Source organism: Miniopterus natalensis, chromosome 3 (assembly GCF_054644295.1).
Source record: "Miniopterus natalensis isolate mMinNat1 chromosome 3, mMinNat1.hap1, whole genome shotgun sequence".
In the NCBI taxonomy this organism is placed as follows: Eukaryota; Metazoa; Chordata; class Mammalia; order Chiroptera; family Miniopteridae; genus Miniopterus; species Miniopterus natalensis.
In genome coordinates, this window is record NC_142083.1 from 88,090,690 (window position 1) to 88,110,974 (window position 20,285).

At 49.3% G+C, this 20,285-nt stretch overlaps 2 pseudogenes; one reads left to right on the plus strand and one right to left on the minus strand.

Moving 5' to 3' along the window:
• Window positions 1–1,762: 1,762 nt before the first annotated feature.
• Window positions 1,763–3,825, minus strand: LOC107538035 (eukaryotic translation initiation factor 4B pseudogene; annotated as a pseudogene).
• A 13,580-nt stretch (window positions 3,826–17,405) lies between these two features.
• Window positions 17,406–19,016, plus strand: LOC107538411 (elongation factor 1-alpha 1 pseudogene; annotated as a pseudogene).
• Window positions 19,017–20,285: the final 1,269 nt, after the last annotated feature.

Consider the following 20,285-nt stretch of genomic DNA (forward strand, 5'->3'; position numbering starts at 1 on the left):
GCATCCATGGCTATGTCACTTATATGTCCCTCTGTTCTCTGTACTTCCATTAAATTGGCACTTAAGATCAATCCCTTTGACAAAGCTCATAGTAATGCGATCCGTGCCAGGCTCTCCCACAATCTATAGATCCAATGGCTTGATCAGAGTCAGATTCCATGTTTTGGCAGACTACTTCATCAGGATGGCAAGCATATTTCTTTCTGGAAGCACACAATCTCCTGTTGTCTCTCTTTTTGTCATGTTGGATGCCATTCATTGCCTCAGCCTACTAATTCATGAAAAGTTGCAAAAATGGTGACAATCGGAATCAATGATTCCTTCTTCTTATATCAGATGGAATCTTCCATTAATCCACTCTTTGGTTATCTCGAGGTGCCATTCAGAGAAGAAAGGCAGAACAGATGCTTGTTTCTTGCCCTTGATGTACCAGTTTTCAAAATAATGAGTTGGTTAGTTAGCAACCCTCCAAGGTGAGGCTTTTTAAAAAAAGTATGATTATGAATTTATGGATTTTTTTTTTTACGAGTTCTCTCCATTATCATTTATTTCAAGGGAAGCTAAAAACAAAACCAAACCACACATAGGTCTAGGCCACGTTATAAATCCAAACATTGGTGTGGGATTTTAGTGGAGGAAAGGAGACTTGTATAAAAAACAAAACAACCCGCCCCCAACAAAATAAAACGCCCTAAACAAAAACCCCAATCAAGGTCATAAGAAAGACTCCCAATTTAACTGTCCCTGTTTATCCACCCCCACTCACCACCTAAGACCATTCTAGAGTCTTCTGAGGTATAAAAGGGGTCAAAGAAGCAGGAGCAGGAGTGAATAGAAAGAGAGTCAAGACTAAGGAGCCAAGATTTACTTGAGAAGAGCAGTGATTCCTCATTTGACAGCTCCCAGGGGCTGATCCAGATGCATGGGAGAGACTAGGTGTGTGGCTTCAAGAGAAGCTGCTTTTTGGGAGGTTACAGGAAAGAGTAGCATGAGGAACAAGAGGACAAGAATGTAAATTTTTAAAGCTTCAAGATTCCAACAGAATGTGGGTATTTGAACTTTCAGAAAGGATAGTGTTTCAGGGCGAAACCAGGACATACGGAAACTTGGGAATTCCTGCACCACCACCACCCTGGTTTCCTGCTCCAGGAAGTAACCATTCATGTGCTTACTGGAGGTCATACCGTTTTCCCCTATTACTGGTGCAAAATAATTCATCACCTCCCCAAAGCTGCTTTTCAAACCACGATTTTCCCACTTATTTTGGTCACCAAGTAGTCCTATTCTTTAGTGGCCCAAAGACTCACTCCCAGTACCCCCCTGGGGGCTAAAAATGAAGGAATTTCCCCTAGGCTGGCCTCAGTAACTCAGAATTAAATAAGGAGGGGCTGGCAGCCTCCTGGAGACTAAAACTTCAGAGACTAAACCTACCTTTCCAAGGATGGAGAATTTATTCAGATGTTTGAGAATTCATATATGCCACATTAGGAAAGTAAGAATTAAAGGAAGAAATCGCATATTCTTCCTCATACCTGCCTACTGCCCAACCAGATTCCAGACATTGCATCACTGTCACTGTCATTTTCCTAAATGGAGGGCCCTAGGCACTAATCACACAAGCAACTGCATGTGTCATAAAAACACACAACTTTTCCATTAAAATACGTCTTTCTTTCTGGCTATATTGGCAATTTTCCAGTTAGTTCAATACTTTAAAGGCTGCAGCAGCATGCAAAAGAATTTCACTTCATGTTGGTTTTTTGTTTTTGTTTTTTAAAAAAAGTTAAGAAAGTCTCCAGGAGATGGTGAGTTTTATTTTGTCTCGTCTGGCTAGAGGTTTGGTTTGCTCTTGAATGTTCCAGGGTAGAGAGAGACTCGGAGAAAACACCGGATGTAGAGGCCTATTCGGTGTAACCTTCTCCCGCATTTTCATCTTCACCATCCACAGAGAGAGCAGCGTACTTGCTTGCAGAACTAAACTTGGAGGCTGGATTTTCTTCAGGTTTCTTTGGCTCAGGTGCAGATCTGGAGTCTTCATCCTTTTTGCCATCTTTCCTGTCTGACTCCTTCCAGTGGTCTTTGTTCCCTCCATCTCCTAGACCATGGCTGGAGTTCCCACTTTGGCCTTTTGGGACACTCACCCCATCCGCTTTATTTTCATCTGCTTTCCTTGCTGGCCCTTCCTCAGATGGTTGAGCTGGAACGACTTTCCCCCCACCACTTGTAGGGGATTGCTGCTCTGTGTCTGAGCTCTGAGATCGAGCAAGAGGGTTAAAACTTCGCTTCACCCAAGCATTCTCCTTTGGTGGAGGGGCTGGCATTACCTTTAGAGGCTGTTCAGGTTTGGGAGGCTTAGAAGTTGGAGAGTGACAGTCTTCTTCCTTATCGAACGTTTCATTTTCTAGAGACTTCTCACTCTCTCTCCTTCGCGCATTTCTGCCCCAAGCGGCCGAGGTCCCAGTCTGTGATGACTCACCTCCTGTCCTTGATCGTTCCTGTTCCTGAGTTTCTTCACTTCGCCAGCTTGTGCGTCTCTCCCGAGGCCGCCGTTCTAGTTTTGGCTCATCCAGCTGACGCTGCAGTTTCTCCTGTTCCTTCTGTAGCCGCTCCTCTACTTCTCGTTCTCTAGCAGCCGTGTCAACAGGCTTTGCCCCTCCAAAGATAGAGGCTGCTCGACCGGACTGGGAGGTGCTAGCAGAGGAATCATCTTCCTTAGGAGTGCTCCGAGGCTTTAGATTCAGCTTGGGTCTTTGGGGGGGACCTCTGTCATCACGCCTATAATCATCCCAGGAGTAATCATCACGTCTCTCATATCTGTCCTCATAGCGGTCCCCGCCTCCTCTGTAGTCATCGTCCCTACGCTACCCGCTACCAAATGCTCTTCTGCCACTGCTTGTCCTGGAATCAGAGCCTCTACATAGTCTCTGCTGCCTCCGTCATCATAGCGATCCCGGCCACTGTATCGATCCATATCCCGGTGTGGGCCATCACGATAACCGTCCTGATACCCATCACCGTATCGGTCTGAATCATAACGATCTTGATCTCGATGCTTGTCTCCAAAGCTATCATCACCTCTTCTAGGTGGGTAGTCATCAAAGCTGTCTGCGGCAGGACGGGCCCTCCAGTCTGTATCTGTTTTGTCAGAATCCCGATTTCTATCTCGGCCAAAAGAACGATCATCCCTGTCTTTATCCTGGGCTTGATGGGCAACGTCCACTCGAATTCTCCTGTTACCTAGAGATTCTTCATTGAGGCTCAGGGCATTGAACAAGGAATCCAGGTCCTCAAACTCAGCATAACCAAAACCTTTCAACCTCTCTGGATTGCTGGGTTCACGTGGCAAACGCACTGCACTGATATTTAATCCTCTAAAGAATTCCTTAATGGAGTCTTCTGTCACATCATAGGGCAGGTTCCCTAGAAAAGCAGTGTAGGGAGGTGATTTGGGAGGACGGTTCCTGTCAATATTGGGTTCCCGAGCAGCCCGTGGAGCAGTGGGCAGGATGGAACGGTCAATTGGAGGTGCCCTATAGCATCATCGTCATTACTGTGCCAAGTGGTTGAAACATCTCCTTCCAAGTCGTCTGTTTCATCAGCCCAGCTGACTGGTTTGGGGACATAGGTGCTTCCTCCACCAGTCCCTCCATCCTCAGCCAGAAAGTCTGTTAGGGAGATAGTCTCCCCCTTCTTATTCTTCTTTTTTGCGCCTTCTTTCCTCCACGCCTTCACGCTGGCAGTGTGCTTCGTGTCTATGAGAAGGCCTCCGGCCTCCCGCAGATCTTTCTGTGCCTCCTCTTCATTCCAACTCAAGCCAGAGTCCATGATTACTCCCCGCTCCAACCTCGCGCAGATCTGGATTTTAATGTATTTGCTATATTTCAGCCCATCTCAGTTATCCTTATTGATACTCAAATGATACCCTCTTTGGCCTGTGGAAGACTCTTTCTTTAAAAAAAAAAAAAAATCTTTATTGATTTCAGAGAGAGGGAGAAAGAGATAGAAACATAAATGATGAGAGTCACTGATGGGCTGCCTCCTGCACGCCCCCTGGTGGAGATTGAGCCCGCAACCCTGGCATGTGCCCTGACCATGATCTCTGGGATCCTAGGTTGATGCTCAACTGCTGAGCCATGCCGGCTTTACCATGGCACCTGAGACCACTGATATGACCCCAGCAGTCCTTTACAGCTGCCGTGCTCACCTTCTATATTTCCTACTCCAGATCTGAACAGCCATTTGTCCCAGGGGCCATCTGGGCACGAGGGCTACACAGCTTTCTTTTTCCGCCCAAAATAAGCTTCAGGGAGTGAGTCAAGGCATTCTGCATCTTCTCCACATCATGGTATATCTTGGATTTCATTCCACATAATGTGCTTTGGACTTTTGAAAACAAAAGCCCCCAAATGCACAGAACACATTGACTAGGTGATCAGATAGGTCATTAACCTAATCTTTCTTACTTCCCCTTCCCCCCATCTTAAAAGAAACCCTTTCAATTCAACAATTCTTATTAACATACTACTTCTTACAAAGGAGGCGCAGTGCTCTTTTTTTTTTCATATTGATTTTGAGAGAGAGAGAGAGAAACATCAATGAGAGAGAGAAAGAGAGAGAGAAACATCAATGGGTTGCCTCCCACCCATGCCCCAACTGGGGATTGAACCCGCAACCTGGCCATGTGCCTGACTGGGAATCGAACCCGCAACCTTTCAGTGCACAGGACAACACTCAACCAACTGAGTCACTCTGACCGGACAACACACTGCTTATTGGAGCGGGAAGCTGTGCTGCACCCAGCAGTTGTGTTTTAATGCTCGTGGCTGACGAGGTCCCCTGGCCCAAGACTCGCTGCACCGCCCGGAATGCGGGCCCTGTGCGGGAGCCTGAAGGAAGCGGCAGTTCGTCCGTCGCCTGTCCCTCGGAGCCTCCCGGGCTCTTCCGTTCCCCACCAGCTGAGACTGTAGCGATGGAGCCAACTGGGCCCTGGGAGCGCCTGTGCTCTCCCTTCTCCCCGCACCCAGCCCCTCCCTCCTCGTCTCGTCAGCTTCTGCCAAGTGTCCGCAAGAATCTCAAGTTCAGAAAGGTAAGTTCGGGGAACTAAATGCCAGGGAGGCTGAGTAATCTTTCTTTGCATAACTCAGCACTTAGGGTACTTTTCCAATGCCAAACAGCCCCGCTGCCTAACTTTCTTTCCCATGTTTGGTAGAGAAACGGGTACTGAGAAATATCGCTCGGCCAAGGGAAAACCAGCATCTGGTGTTCAAATAATAATTGGCTTTGGGTTTCAGCCTCAGTGTGGGGGGCAGTAGGGAGCAGTGGGGACCGTGGAGAACTGCAGTCTCTCTCTAAAGGGGCAGCTACCACTGAATTCCAGGGGCTTGTTGCTGGGAAAATGTGGGCAGTGCTGCCGCATCTTAGGAATTTTTCAGCGAAACTGGAAATGTGGGCTTTGATGTCAAAACAACTTTTCTTTCTTCCTTTCTTCCTTTCTCTTTCTTTCTTTCTTTCTTCCTTTTTTATTTATTTATTTTTATTTCTTTTTAATATATCTGTGTTGATTTCAGAGAGAGGAAAGGAGAGGGAGAGGGAGAGATAGAAGCATCAGTGATGAGAGAGTCATTGATCAGCTGCCTCCTGCACGCCCCCGACTGGGGATTGAGCCCGTTACCCGGGCATGTGCCCTGACTAGGAATCAAACCTCGATCTCCTGGATTCTAGGTCGATGTTCAACCACTGAGCCACCCCCCACCGGGCTCTTTTTTCCTTTTTTAGAGAGAGAGAGAGAGGGATCCATCTTGTGGTGCCACTTATTTATGTATTTATTGGTTGCTTCTTGTATGTGCCCTGACTGGGGGTCGAACCCCCATCCTTGGTGTACTGGGACGACACTCTAACCAACTGAGCTACCTGGTCAGGGGTCAAAACAATTTCTTGAGTTGTACATGGTGACTTGATTTTTAAAAAATTATATCTATTGATTTCAGAGAGAGGAAGGGAGAGGGAGAGAGAGAGAGATAGAAACATCAATGATGAAAGAGTCATTGATCAGCTGCCTCCTGCACGCCCGATTGGGGATTGATCCTGCAACCTGGGCATGTGCCCTCACTGGTAATTGAACTATAATCTCCAGGTTCAAGGGTTGATGCTCAACTGCTGAGCCACACTGGTCAGCTCCCATCAAGACATTCTGATGGCCCTTGTCACTCTGCCACTGTCCCAGGGGTCGCTATTAGTCTGTGGTCTCTGTGCATGTGTGTACATTGTTTATTTACACACATAAATCAACACTTATATAAGGCCCTATGCTAAGCTCTCATATACATTATTAAATTGAATCTTCACAAAACTATGAGGTAGGCACAAGTATTAGCTGTGTAACAAATAACCCCAGATTCAGTGGCTCTAAGCAATAGTCATTTATTATCTCACAGTTTCTGTCAGTCAGGAATGTAAAAGCGGCTGAGCTGGATGGTTCCAGCGCAGGGTCTCTCGTGAAGTTGTAGTCAAGATGTTGGCTACAGTCGCCGTCATCTGAAGACTTGACTTGGGCTGGTGGGTCCTTTGCCAAGGCTGGGTTGGCTCACGTGCCTGGAACTTAGTGGCGGCTGCTGGCAGGAGGCAGCAGCTCACCACATGGACCCCTCCATCGGCTGCTCGCATGTCCTCGCCACATGGCAGATGGCTTCCCCTCGGAGTAGGTGACTCAAAAGGCAGCAAGACAGAGCTGTCTCTTATGAAGTCACACACTGTAATTCCCTTAATATCCTGCTAGTCACACAAGTCAGTGCTTGGGGTCCAGAAAAGCTCACAGGCACCTTTGTCCCATCCTGTGGAACCTGCCGTCCTTTCAGGGCAGAGCCCTTCCTGGGTCATGGGGGAGGGGCAGGGTCTCTCCCTAGGACCCTCCCTCTCCCTCCTGTCTCATTCTTGAATCCCCTGTCCCCTCCTTCCCCCTTCATTCCCACTACATTTCTCTTTCCTGGGAACTGCTGAGGCTTCGACTTCTTTAGCTGTGATTCTCAACCACACACACACACACACACACACACACACACACGCCTTGTTAGGACAACCCCTATACTGTCCCAAGACCCTTCAGTGTTAGGAGACCCCGTCCTCCCTCCTAACTGTCTGAGGGGTAGAGGCTCATCCCAGGGACAGCCGCGGACACTTGCTGGCCTCCTCCCATGCTGACTCCAGGCCCTGGTCTACAGGGAACATGCTCTGACCCCAGGTGTCACACGGAGTGACATGCTTCTGTTGTGTGGTGTCCCTCAGCCATTTAACCATGTCTGAGACGCATGAGCGAGGGTGCAGACAGGCAGAGCTGGATATCCGCCTGGCTTCTGTCTCGCCCTCACAGATACTGTCGCTGGAGTTGAGTCCACAGTTCTGCCGAGTTTCTGCCTGGGCACAAGGACTGGACCTTCCCATCTGTCATCAGGGGCTGATCCCAGATGCCAGGGCTCTGGCTCCACCTCCTGCTCTCACTGCAGGTTCCTGGTCAACCTCGGACTCCACACCCCCTCCTTGCCCTGCCCCAGGCCTCAGCAGGGCCTCTCTGGCACAGGGTCCCCGCACTCAAGGCGCAATGTGACCAAACCCTGTGCCTCAGTAACCCTCCCGCCATCCATCCGAGAGAAGGGCCAGGTGATGGGATCCGGGTCAGGTTGTGGGAAAGTGACTCCAAGTCTCAGTGACTGCCACCTGCAGGCACTGGCACCTCTAGTTCAGCAGCTGGGAGTCGTGGTGTCCCCCTTCCCCACCCCGCTCCATGAGCCTCCAAGAGATCTGAGTGTGCTTTGGTCCTTTCCAGTAGGGACTGGGCTTCAGGAGCTTCTAGTTGTCCTCGGACACTGCTGGGTGGTAGGGTTTGAGCCATGAAAAGCACCTCCCACCTGCTAACCAGTGCCCCCAGGGACAGCCTCAGGGAGCCCCTGCTGTCTGAGGACCAGAGGAGCCCAGGCCTCAGCACATCCTGCTGCTGTTCTTAGGCGGAGCGGCCTGGGTCAGGGCCTCTAGTTTTGTATTTGAGGTTTAAGGGGGAAAAACAGAGTAATTCCTACTAGGTCAAAATTGTAGGTAGCCTGTTGTCAGAAGGGCGCTCTTCCATCATTGCGGGATGAAAAGGATGCCCTGGGTGCCAAGGCAAAGGAAAGGAAACAATCCTTTTAAATTTGTCAGTAACCGTGATGCATGTTTTACTTTTCTAGTTCATTTTTACTTTTCTAGTTCACTTTTTGAGGCTTAGCTCTTAGGAAACCGTGAAAGTTGCCCCATCCATACTTTTAGTACTGGAATGGGGATTTTATGTTGACTCACCCATGATTTTCAGCTCTCGAGGGTTCACAGGGAGCACCTTCTGTGAACGCTAACACGATGTCTCTGTCCATTCTGGCTCCTCATCCCGGTACACAGAGAGTCGGATGTTCCCCTAGAGCTGGAAAGCATCTGACCACCAAAAACCCCTAAAAGTGTACAAATGCGGCAATGTGGGCAAAGGTAACTGTTTTTGAGAACTTTTCCCTCAAAATCACCTGCAGAAGGCGCTTCCCGGGTCTGTCACATGTGAGGATGGATGAAAGTCATTGGAAGCTGGTAATTTAAGTATCACCCCCAAGAGTGGACAGCAAATTGTGCCCCAGAGTCTGAGATTTGGAGGGACAAACAGTGAGGACACTACAAAGAACCCTTGTTCCCTTAATGAGGGAGCCTCAAAGGTGCGTGTGGTTCAGAGAGGGACCCAGGGGCGGGGACAGGGTGCTGTCAGCCCACAGGTGCCAGGAGGAGGCCCGGCACTGTCCAGTCCCCAGCCAGTCCATTTCGGTGGGAGTAGATCCATACTTAAGAAATAAAGCCATGGTTTATGATTCTGAAGATAAAGAGAGACTCCTATGAGAGAATATATGTATATATTTTAATGTATCTTTATTGATTTTGGAGAGAGGAAGGGAGAGGGATCTCCTGGATCCCAGGTCGATGCTCAGCCGCTGAGCCACGCCGGCCAGGCAGATGCACCCCTTCTCAGGGTTCTGTCCGCACCCCCTGGGTGGCTGGAGGCGCTCCTGGTGGGAAGTCTTGAGACCGGGACTGATCCCTGCGCGTTCCCCTGAATACACAACTGTGGAAAACTAGTTGGCTCAGCATCCAACCAGCCCTCTCGGGAAAACAGTGCAGTGACGGGCATACTCAGAGGACAAGGACACATTATACTGCAGAGGTCCTTCAGGTACCATGAACTGTATCTGAGCAGACAGCTCTGACCCCTGCAGAGGACCCCGCCTCAAGTTGACCGCAGGCATCTGAGGTCCTGGGTCCCCAACCCTCCTCACCGCCTTCCTCACTCCCTTGGGCCCAGCCAGCTCCAAGGACACCTTGGACACCTGCCTCTCCCCCCTTCCGTCAGGCAGCCCAACACCCACCACCAGGCCGCTGCTCAGCCTCCACTCGCTGCCTCCTTCCTGTGCACTGACTCCCAATTGCAGCCTGGGGGTCAGAGGTCTTGGGGTACTGGGGAGATGACAGTTTGTGTTTCGAGGGCGCTTCCAGGAGAAGCTGAAATTACACGACCCAGACCCACCTTGGGGAAGGAGCAGCACCAGTCTCGCCCTGGTCGGGAGCCAGACATTGAAAACCCTGGCTCTCAACCTGGAAACCCGGAGCCCTGGTCTCTCTCCTGTGCTCCTTCCAACACCTGCTGCCCTCCTTTCCCACCCTTCCCCCAGGAAGGAGTTTGGGAACCCTGCTCAGCTCCGACACCAAGCGCAGACCCCTCCCCTGCACTACCCCTTTCCCCCACCTCCTCCCTCCTTAGGGTCTCTACCGGCCTTTTTCTAGCCCACTGCACCTGCGTGTCCCTCAAGCCCTCCCATCCCTCCTTGCTCTCTAGGCTCCTGGTCCCCCAGTGGCCGCCAGTCCCCTTCTCCCAGCTCTCCCAGGGTCCGATGCCCCTTCCCTTGGGGCTGCCAAGTCCTAAACTGTGGGCCTCTAGTCATAAGTGTCCCGCCTTTCTCCCTCTACCTGTTTTTAAGGACTCACCCTCTCAACCCTCACCCCTGCCCCCTTTTTTCCTTCCTTTTTTCTTTAAATGTTTTCCTGTGTTTCCCCCCCACCTACAGGCGTGCACACCCCACCATGTGTTCCTCAAATCACTTGTTTGGGCCCAGGATCAAAGGCACCCATCTGAGTCTTCAAGAATCTAACTCATTCAAAAAGCCACCCTGCCTCTCAAGAACACACTCAGGTCTGGAAGAATGGCTCCCTCTTCATACCAACCCCTTCTCCAGCTCCAGGGTCACCACTGAGAGTGGGCCCACCATTCAAACCCCACCCCAATTTGGAGTCCTCCGCCTCCCCTGTGCACTAGCTCCCCTCCTAATACTTTCTACATGGCTTTCACCAACACCAGAGTAACAAACTCTGCCCCTCCTTTCCTCTCTTCCTCTTTAATGATTACAGTCACCATGGAACTCTGCCCTTCTTGCCCGCTCTTGCAGCCCCCTGGTCTCTGAAGGCCATCTGGCCTGCAGGTCTCTGTAGCATTTTCTCTATGCTCAGAAGCTAACTAGAGCCAACAAAGCCCAACAGAATGTCAAAGATAGGGTCTATTTCCCAATACCCTGTATCCTATTTGTGGTCTCTCTTTGAAACAGGCATACAAAGTTTTTGAAAATGACATAGAAAGCCAAGAAGGTCTCCTGTGTTGTGGCTGAGCCCCTGGAGGGCACCCGGTGATCACAGGGCAGTGGAGGCATTAGGAGCGCATGCCCAGGTGGACATGTGACTGTCTAGTAGAGACTCCCCACTCTTCTGCCTCTTTAAGGAGTCCTTACACCCCATACACCCCACACAGTGTTGAGGTTCGATAACAGAATATCTTGAAAGATTTTTGCTTCTGCTTTCTTACATGGAGGCAAAGATGCAAGTGGAATTGCTACAGTGTTGGTGGTTAGGGTCCTTCCAGCTCTTTAGCCAGGAGTGGGTCATTTACCACACGTGTGATTTTTTTAAAAAATATATCTTTATTGATTTCAGAGAGGGAGGGAGAGGGAGAGATATATAAACATCAATGCTGAGAATTATTAATCAGCTGCCTCCTGCACGTCCCCTACTAGGGATCAAGCCCACAACCCAAGCATGTGCCCTGACCAGGAACCGAACCTCGGTCTCCTGGGTCATAATTCGATGTACAACTGCTGAGCCTACAGGATTGCTCTACCCAGGAAAGCTGTCATTTAGAACTGAAGGACAGATAAAGAGCTTCCCAGACAAGAAAAAGCTAAAGGAGTTCATCACCACCAGACCAGCACTACAGGAAATGTTGAAGGGTCTTCTTTAAGGAGAAGAAGAAAAAAGATCCAAAGTATGAACAATAAAATGGCAATAAATACATATCTATCAACAAATGAATCTAAAAATAAAAATAAATGAACAAGGAATCTAATGAACAAAATAAACTGATGAATAAAATAGAACCATAGACATGGAAACATGGAACAGACAGGAATCTCAGAGAGAAGGGGGAGAGGGGCCGGGAAGAGATTAACCAAAGTACTTATATGCACACATGCATTACCCCTGGTCACAGATAGCAGGGTGCTGAAGGCCTGGGGCAGGGTGGGATCCGGGTGGAGGGGCACAGTGGGGGGGAAAAAGGAGGGGACATCTGTTCTACTCTCAACAATAAAGATTGAACTTAAAACAGAATGGATATACAGAGCAGTTAAGAGAATCCTCACAGTGGTTTCTAGATCTGTAGGTAAAAGCTATCACTGTAGGAAAAACAAACGATGCTTAGTGAAGACTTCTCAATCACTCTCTCTCCTCCACTAACAATTCAGTAAAAGAAAAACGTATCGCGTCCCAGGGCAAATGAGAGAGATTAGAGCCATCATCCAAATGAAGGATACAGGGGTCATGGTTCACGGCATACCCCCATTTAATTCATTAGTATCTCCAAAACCCAGATGGGTAATGGCAGATAACACTGCATTACCACAAACACAACCTAATTTAAACAAACTTGTCATTTTGTGACAAATGTTGTATGATAACTAGAGCAGCTAACCATTCACATACATGATAGGCAGCTGTTGATCTGAAAACAGTCTTTCCAAAACTCACCAGGAACTGGTTCAGCAACAGTGTGCATTTATAAGGCACCAAAACTACACATTCATGGTCTCTCACTCTCCACCTGCGTAGCCCACAGGATTCTGGGCAATTTCAGGACATCACATTGGTCCATTACAGCGATTTTCAACCTTTCTCATCTCATGGCTCACATAAACTAATTACTAAAATCTGAAGCACAACAAAAAATATATTTGTTGCTGATCTGAGAAAAAAATAGGTATAATTTTGATTCCTTCACACCACATGGCTATTGTGTGGGCTGTTGCACTTTTTTATTTGACAATCTAAAGGAAAAGAAGTCAGTCGCCCTGACTAGATAGTTAGGTAGTGCATGCTTTAAAAATCCTTGCAGCCCACTGGTTGAAAATCGCTGGTCCATTATACTGATGATACACGATGAGCAGACTATCTGAACCAGAAATTGCAAGTATTCGGAATGCCTGAGGAAGACCCGGGGCCTTATCTTCCTTGATGGTCAATGACAACAGCCAAGGCAATCAGATCCACTGACAAGAATGATGCCACTGACAGAATCAGCTCCAGCGATCAGCAATTGAAGCAAAGTGTGAGAGATCCATGAGCTATAGGTATAATAGGCAGCTAGACAGACAGGAGCAGAGCAAGGATGATAGGCCAGGTAGAGAAGCTCACCAGGGCACAAAGCCCTGGGTGCCTAGCAAGGGGCAAAACTGGGGGAAAAGGGCCCCACCCCCAGGGTCACCTTTCCTCCCCCAGCACATTGCTAGTCATGTGGTTTGGACTCCTGACCTTTTATATTGATGGTCCTGCGGTTTACACCCCCTGGCATTTCCTCCCTAAAGGTAACATCTAGTCCTAAGTTGTATTTCAGCTCCCAAAACCAGAAAAGCAGCAAAATTAGTCAAGTGACACCATGGCTGCCCCACTACCAGTTCTATTGCCTAATGACCCCCTGCCCAAGTGCTGGCCAATCAGTGGGGACCAGGACCCTGAAAGAGCACATCTGGAAAGCTGATATTCTATTGAGATTCTACCCTGAGACACCCCCCCAAGATTTCCACTTGCAAGAGAGAGATAAATACCCTCAATGCAAAAGACCCAGGGTGCCCTCTCCCACCAGGGAGCACGCCCATGCCATTCCCTTTCCCTTCTCCTTCCCCCACAGGCACGTATCTCCTAAACTGCAACGGACCCCATGAGACTTGCAACAAGGGGAGCAATGGGCAATGGCAGCTTGTCCCTGGCTCACCCCCTGAACCTGACTCTGAGCCCCCAATTTCTCTGACTTCCCAGTGAGCCAAAGCTGCCCCACCTGGGCTCTGCTGTTGCTCCTTCTAGGCCCTTCCTTGTTTCACTGTCCTGAGTGTGTTTTTGCTGCGGCCAATAAATTCTTGCTTGCTTTGACCCACTTTGCCTCTTGAATAGAGTCTTTCATTTGAGGAGAAACAAACTGAAGTCGCCTCCTCTTGCCGATAACACAGGGATGTGCACATCTGCGACCATTCAGGGATCCACTACATCTATGAGGTTTTTAGGGCTCCATTAGTCTGGGCCATGCTGGACGTACCCTCCAGAGTAAAGGACCCGTTGCCGCACTTGAACCTCTATCTAATCCATGTTAGAAGGATGAAAGGCCAGTTTTGAAGCCTCTGGTGGGACCTAATAAGAGAATGGCATGCAGATGCCCAGGGTTTGGAGCAAGGCCATGTTTCTACAGCAATAGAACAACATTCCTGACCTGCTTCTCGCTTCAGGAGACATGGAGGATGAACATGCCCGGTAGCAAGAACTGCTGATCATGGCCTGGGTTCTATCCCACCCACCAACCTAAGGACAGGTGGGAGAGCAGCATCCACAACAAGTGGAAGTGTTACAGCCTGGATTAGACAAGGACAGGTGGCCAAGACAATTGGCACCTACCGGTCCAGCACTGCGACCTGTCACACATCTCTCCCCTGCAGACTCACAGAAGTTCACTCTGACAAGTCAACAAAAAAGGGAAAGGGGACACATGCTCCAAAGTGATGCTTTACCTCACTCCCTGACGCACTCACAGTTTCCTCACCTGTCCAAACTCCTGTTCAGCCTTACACACTCACATACAAATTCTTGGGACATGGTTATCTTGTTTATTGGAATAAAGGAGGACTTTGAAAAGAGGGCAACATTTTGCTTTTCTGTAGCCCACCCAAGAGATGCTGAAAATGTCTAACTCCAGAACACCCTTTGCAGCAAGCGGCACACATCAACCTGGTCACAGGTTGACACTGTGAAACCTTGACACTCACTCTGGAAACTGCCTGCTGTGTATTTGTTCCCTGCTGGTCATTCATCACCTTTCCCAATTCCTTTTGGAGTCTGATTACCTCACACTCAAACTCCCTCCTGACTCAAGTCCCCAAACACCCTCAGCTCATCTTCTGTGTTCATGGCCTCCTCAGTCCGCCAATCCCTCATCGCTCTCCAGACCCATAGAACACCCCCCCACACACACACACATCACGTGCCCCCTGTCCCTCTCCCACTTGGCTTTTTCTCATGGCTCCTATTGGCCTGTACATCCTGGGCTCCCTCTTGTCCCCAACGTCAGGGCACTGATGTGAGTTTTCTTCTTTTCTTTCTTTTTTAATATGTCTTTATTGATTTCAGAGAGAGGAAGGGAGAGGGGAAGAGAGAGAGAGAAACACCAATGATGAGAGAGTCATTGATCGGCTGCCTCCTGCCTGGCCCCTACTGGGAATCAAGCCCACAACCCAGACATGTGCCCTGACCACTATTCAAGCTGTGATCCCCTGGATCAGGTTGATTCTCAGCCGCTGAGCCACACCGGCCAGGCTCATGTGAGTTTTCAAGTCCTTGCCCATCCCTCCATTGTCCATATTGCACCCCTAAATCCATCCCAGTCTAGAAGAGCAATACCCTGGGCTTCAAGGAGGCAACTTCAATTGTTCCCCCCTCAAATGGTAGGTCCACCCATTATCCAGGGTCCTCATCTTCACCCTTAAGCCCCTCCCCAAAAAAGCTCTCCTCCCTGGCACCACTCCACTCACCTAATCCCCAATCTATCCAACATCCCAAACCCCACCCAGGCTTTACAACTGGCTTATCCCGACTGCACAGGAGCCCATCCCTCCATGCCATTCCCTGCTGCCCATCTCTGGTCTCAACTCCCCACCTCTGGGTCAGATCCTCTAGGATTCAACCCAATGCTTGCTGGCCATCAGGAGGGACAAGCAAGACAACTCACAGGGCAGAAGGTCTTTCTCAGCTTCTGAGTGGTTTTTGCACTGTTTCAGATAGGCACGGCGAATCTGTGAAACGAACGGAGACCAGTGATGCCAGAGCAGGAGGGTCTTGCAGGCCAGGGGTTCTTACCGATTTTTCCTGTGCACTTTTCACGCCTGCTTTTGGAGCAGGCACTCCCTCCGGGCCTCCACATCACAGAAAGAGTCAGTCAGGAACTTGAGCAACTTCCTCTGATGGCCCTGCGGCCACTGCACTGCTCAGGCCATGGGTGCCCCTGGTACCCCTGTTCCAAGTGTGGCCATCAGATGGCGGGACTGGGGAGGAAGGAGAGGCTGAGCCTGGAGAGCCTCCTTTGAGGCCGAGCTGGCTGGGCCGCTCTGTTCTGTCCTTGGTCTGTGATCACCCCTCCCTCCCTACCCCCCCCAATGCTTCTTGATTCACTAAATTCTCCTTTCAGAACTTCCAAATTCTGCATTTGGGATTCGCAGATTTCCCTCCTTGTTTTTCCCAAGTTCTTCCTCCTAATCAACCCTAAATTGTCTCTTTGGTTTAGCAAAACATTCTTGGTTTCCCCAAATTCTCCCCCTATTTCCCCCCACCAATGCTTATTTTCTTTCAAAATCTCTATTATCTGACCCCTTCATTTTCCACAAATGTCCCCAAATTCTCCCTGGAGTCTTCCTGCACAACTGATTTATTTCCCTAAAATATAACCTTAATTTGTTTAATTTGTTTTCAAACCGCCCTTAAATTCTTTCTTCAATTTCTCATTTTCCCCCAGAACTTGGCCCAAACCCTTATTTTCTTCATAAGCTCCCAACCTTAAAAATTCTTCATAAGCTCCCAACCTCTTATTTTACCCATTTCTTTCTAAATTCCTCTCCACAATACTGCAAATTCTCCCCTTAATTCCTTGGAACTCCCATACTTCTTGGTTCCCCGACCCGACGACCATGCCTTTGGTTTTCCATCAGAATTCCTAACTCTCCCATGAGTTTCCCTCGCCTGCATTCCTTGGAGTCCTCTTTCCCTTGCAGGTCCCACTCCCACTCTCTTTCTTCGGGTTGTTTCGGGGGTTTTGGTTAATCCTTACCCGAGGATATTTTACCCCCGTTGCTTTTTTAGAGGAGAGATTGGTTGGCTGCCTCCAACAGGGGATGGAAGCAGCAACCCAGGTACGTGCCCCCCCGGGAATCGAACCTGAGACCCGTTGGGGCGGGGACAGGGGGGCGATGCGTTAACCCGGGAGCCGCACTGGCCAGAACGCAGGGTCCGCTCCACGGCTCGTCGACTCCCTTATCCCTCCCTCTGATTGGCCGGGTGTGCCATTTCCGGTAGACATCTCCTGCTTCTGCATTGGTTTCTCTCTGCCAAACGCCCGCCCCCCCTCTTCCTCCCGGAAGCTCCTCAGCAGCCTGCAACCTGCGCTCTTCCTCCCGGGCTCCCAAGAGCCGCGTGTCTACACTGGCAGCGCGAGGCCTAGCCGGGAGGCCTCCTGCTGCCCCACGCTCCTTGCTTCCCGGGCGCCGACACTGGCCCTGAAGGCGGAGGCAGCTGAATGGACTTCCATTTCGGGGCTCTAGGAACTCCGATCACCTACCGCCCTGGGCGCCGCCGTCTTGCTGAGATTAGGTCACTGGAAGGGGCCGGTCCGTTTTACCAGCCCGCCTGGCTCCGTGTTTGACGTCTTTTTGGGTCACGCTCCCCTCTTGAAGGCGCTTGTATTTTTTACTCTTTTTTGGGTTCAGGGATTTCTCTGAGTGCCCTCTCTGTAGGCTTTGTAGTGGGACTCTAGCCTTTCCCTAGGAGAGGGTGGGCAGTCCTTCCAGTGAGAGCACCTTCCCTTCCTCTGACTGAAGTCAGGGTTCCCCTGAGCCTCCCTGTTCTCCAGCTCTCGCTCGCTCCCTCCTTGCAATAGGGAATTCAGTGCCCCCCAAATTGCCCAGCATTATTTTCCCCTGGGAAAAAGATCGAGCAGGTGTCGAGGTTAGACTTCAGGGTAAGGGATGGAGAGGAGATCTCAAGATTAGTGCTGTGAGCCTTTTTCGCAACGGGTTTGCCGCCAGAACACAGGTGTCTTGAAAACCACCACTAACAAACCCAAAATGGGAAAGGAAAAGACGCATATCAACATTGTCGTCATTGGACACGTAGATTCCGGCAAGTCTACCACTACTGGCCATCTGATCTACAAATGTGGTGGGATCGACAAAAGAACCATCGAAAAATTTGAGAAGGAGGCAGCTGAGATGGGGAAGGGCTCTTTCAAGTATGCCTGGGACTTGGATAAACTGAAAGCTGAACGTGAGCGTGGTATCACCGTTGCTATCTCCCTGTGGAAATTCGAGACCAGCAAGTATTATGTGACCATCATTGATGCCCCGGACACAGAGACATCATCAAAAACATGATTACAGGCACATCTCAGGCTGACTGTGCTGTCCCGATTGTTGCTGCTGGTGTTGGTGAATTTGAAGCAGGTATCTCCAAGAATGGGCAGACCCGTGAACATGCCCTTCTGGCTTACACACTGGGTGTGAAACAACTGATTGTTGGTGTTAACAAAATGGATTCCACTGAGCCACCCTACAGCCAGAAGAGATACAAGGAAATTGTTAAAGAAGTCAGCACCTATATTAAGAAAATTGGCTACAACCCTGACACGGTAGCATTTATGCCAATTTCTGGTTGGGATGGTGACAACGTGCTTGAGCCAAGTGCTAATATGCCTTGGTTCAAGGGATGGAAAGTCACCCGTAAAGATGGCAATGCCAGTGGAACCGCACTGCTTGAAGCTCTGCATTGCATCTTACCACCAACTCGTCCAACTGACAAGCCCCTGCGTCTACCCCTCCAGGATGTCTACAAAATTGGTGGTATTGGTGCTGTCCCTGTGGGCCGAGTGGAGACTGGTGTTCTCAAGCCCGGCATGGTGGTCACCTTTGCTCCAGTCAATGTTACAACTGAAGTAAAGTCTGTTGAAATGCACCATGAAGCTTTGAGTGAAGCTCTTCCTGGGGACAATGTGGGCTTCAATGTCAAGAATGTGTCTGTCAAAGATGTTCATCGTGGCAGTGTGGCTGGTGACAGCAAAAATGATCCACCAATGGAAGCAGCTGGCTTCACAGCTCAGGTGATTATCCTGAACCACCCAGGCCAGATCAGTGCTGGGTATGCACCTGTGCTGGACTGTCACACAGCTCATATCGCTTGCAAATTTGCTGAGCTGAAGGAGAAGATTGATTGTCATTCTGGGAAAAAGCTGGAAGATGGCCCTAAGTTTTTGAAATCTGGTGACGCTGCCATCGCTGATATGGTGCTTGGCAAGCCCATGTGTGTTGAGAGCTTCTCTGACTCTGGGCCGTTTTGCTGTTCGTGACATGAGACAGACAGTTGCTGTTGGTGTCATCAAAGCAGTGGACAAGAAGGCAGCTGGAGCTGGCAAAGTCACCAAGTCTGCCCAGAAAGCTCAGAAGGCTAAATGAATATTATCCCCAATACCTGCCGCCCCAGTCTTAATCAGTGGTGGAAGAACAGTCTCAGAACTGTTTGTCTCAATTGGCCATTTAAGTTTAATAGTAAAAGACTGGTTAATGATTACAATGCATCGTAAAACCTTCAGAAGGAAAGGAGAATGTTTCCTGGACCATTTGTGTGTGTGGCAGTTTTTAAGTTATTAGTTTTTAAAATCAGTTATTAGTTTTAGTTAGTTATTAGTTTTTATTTATTAGTTTTTAATGGAAACAACTTGACCAAAAATCTGTCACAGATGTTGAGACCCATTAAAACAAAGATTAATGAGGAGAAGGAAAAAAAGATTAGTACTGTGATGTGTGTGTGACTTCAGTTTGGAGCTCAGAGTGAAGAGTCGATGTGAAGTCTTGAGGATGGAATCATTCATTCATTCACTCATTCATTCACTCCACAAATATTTACTGAGCAGGTACCATGGCGCAGGCACTGCTCTGGGTGCTGAGGTGACCGTGGTGAACAGGACCGACCCAGCCCCATCTCCGGGAGTCAGCATTCCAGGCAGGGAGAGGATGGATAGGAAACACCAGAAGAAGCAAGGTAACTTCAGATAGTATTTGATAAGAGGCAAATACGAACAGGTAATATGATAGGGAGTGACAGCGGTACAGGGCCATTGGCAAAAGCCTCTCTGAAGACATGACATTTAAGTGGAGGATAAGAAGGAAACAGCCATTCAAACATCTGGGAGGAAAGTGTTCCAGGCAGAGTAGCAGCCAGTGCAAAGGCCCAGAGGTGAGAACCGTCTTGAAGACAGAGGTGGAAGACCAGGTCAGGCAGGTGGGCCGGGAGCTGACTGTGCAGGCCTGGTAGGGTTTTATTCCCTTCTCAGGACAGTGTCATCTAATTTACATTTTGTAAAGATCAATTCTGCCAGGCGGGAAACAGATCTTGTGGGGGGGGGGGGGGCGCAAAGAGGCTACTATACTCATCCAAACCAGAGATGAATGGAGACAGGAGCAGAGATGGGACAACGGAAATGGTGAGAAGTACTCAGATTATGAATCTCTTTTGGAGTTTGAGCCAGCACCTCGAGAAACTACAAGGACAGTGCTGCCACTCAGAGAGATGGGGAAACTGGGGAGTAGCAGGTGCTTGGAAGGACCCCCCCCTCTCAAATATCCACGTTCTGATCCCTGGAACCTGTGAGTCTGTCACTATCAGTGATATGCAAAAGATGTGGTTAAGTTAGAAATCTTGAGATGGGGAGATTATCCTGGGTAATTGAGGTGGGCCCAATGTAATCATGAGGATATTATAAAACGGAGGCAGGAAAGTCTTGATGACAGATGGAAGAGCTTGGAGTGATACAAGGAAGGGGCTATGAGCCCGGAAATGTGGGTGGCTCCTAGAAGCTGGTAAAGTTAGAAAATTGATTCTCCCCTAGAGTC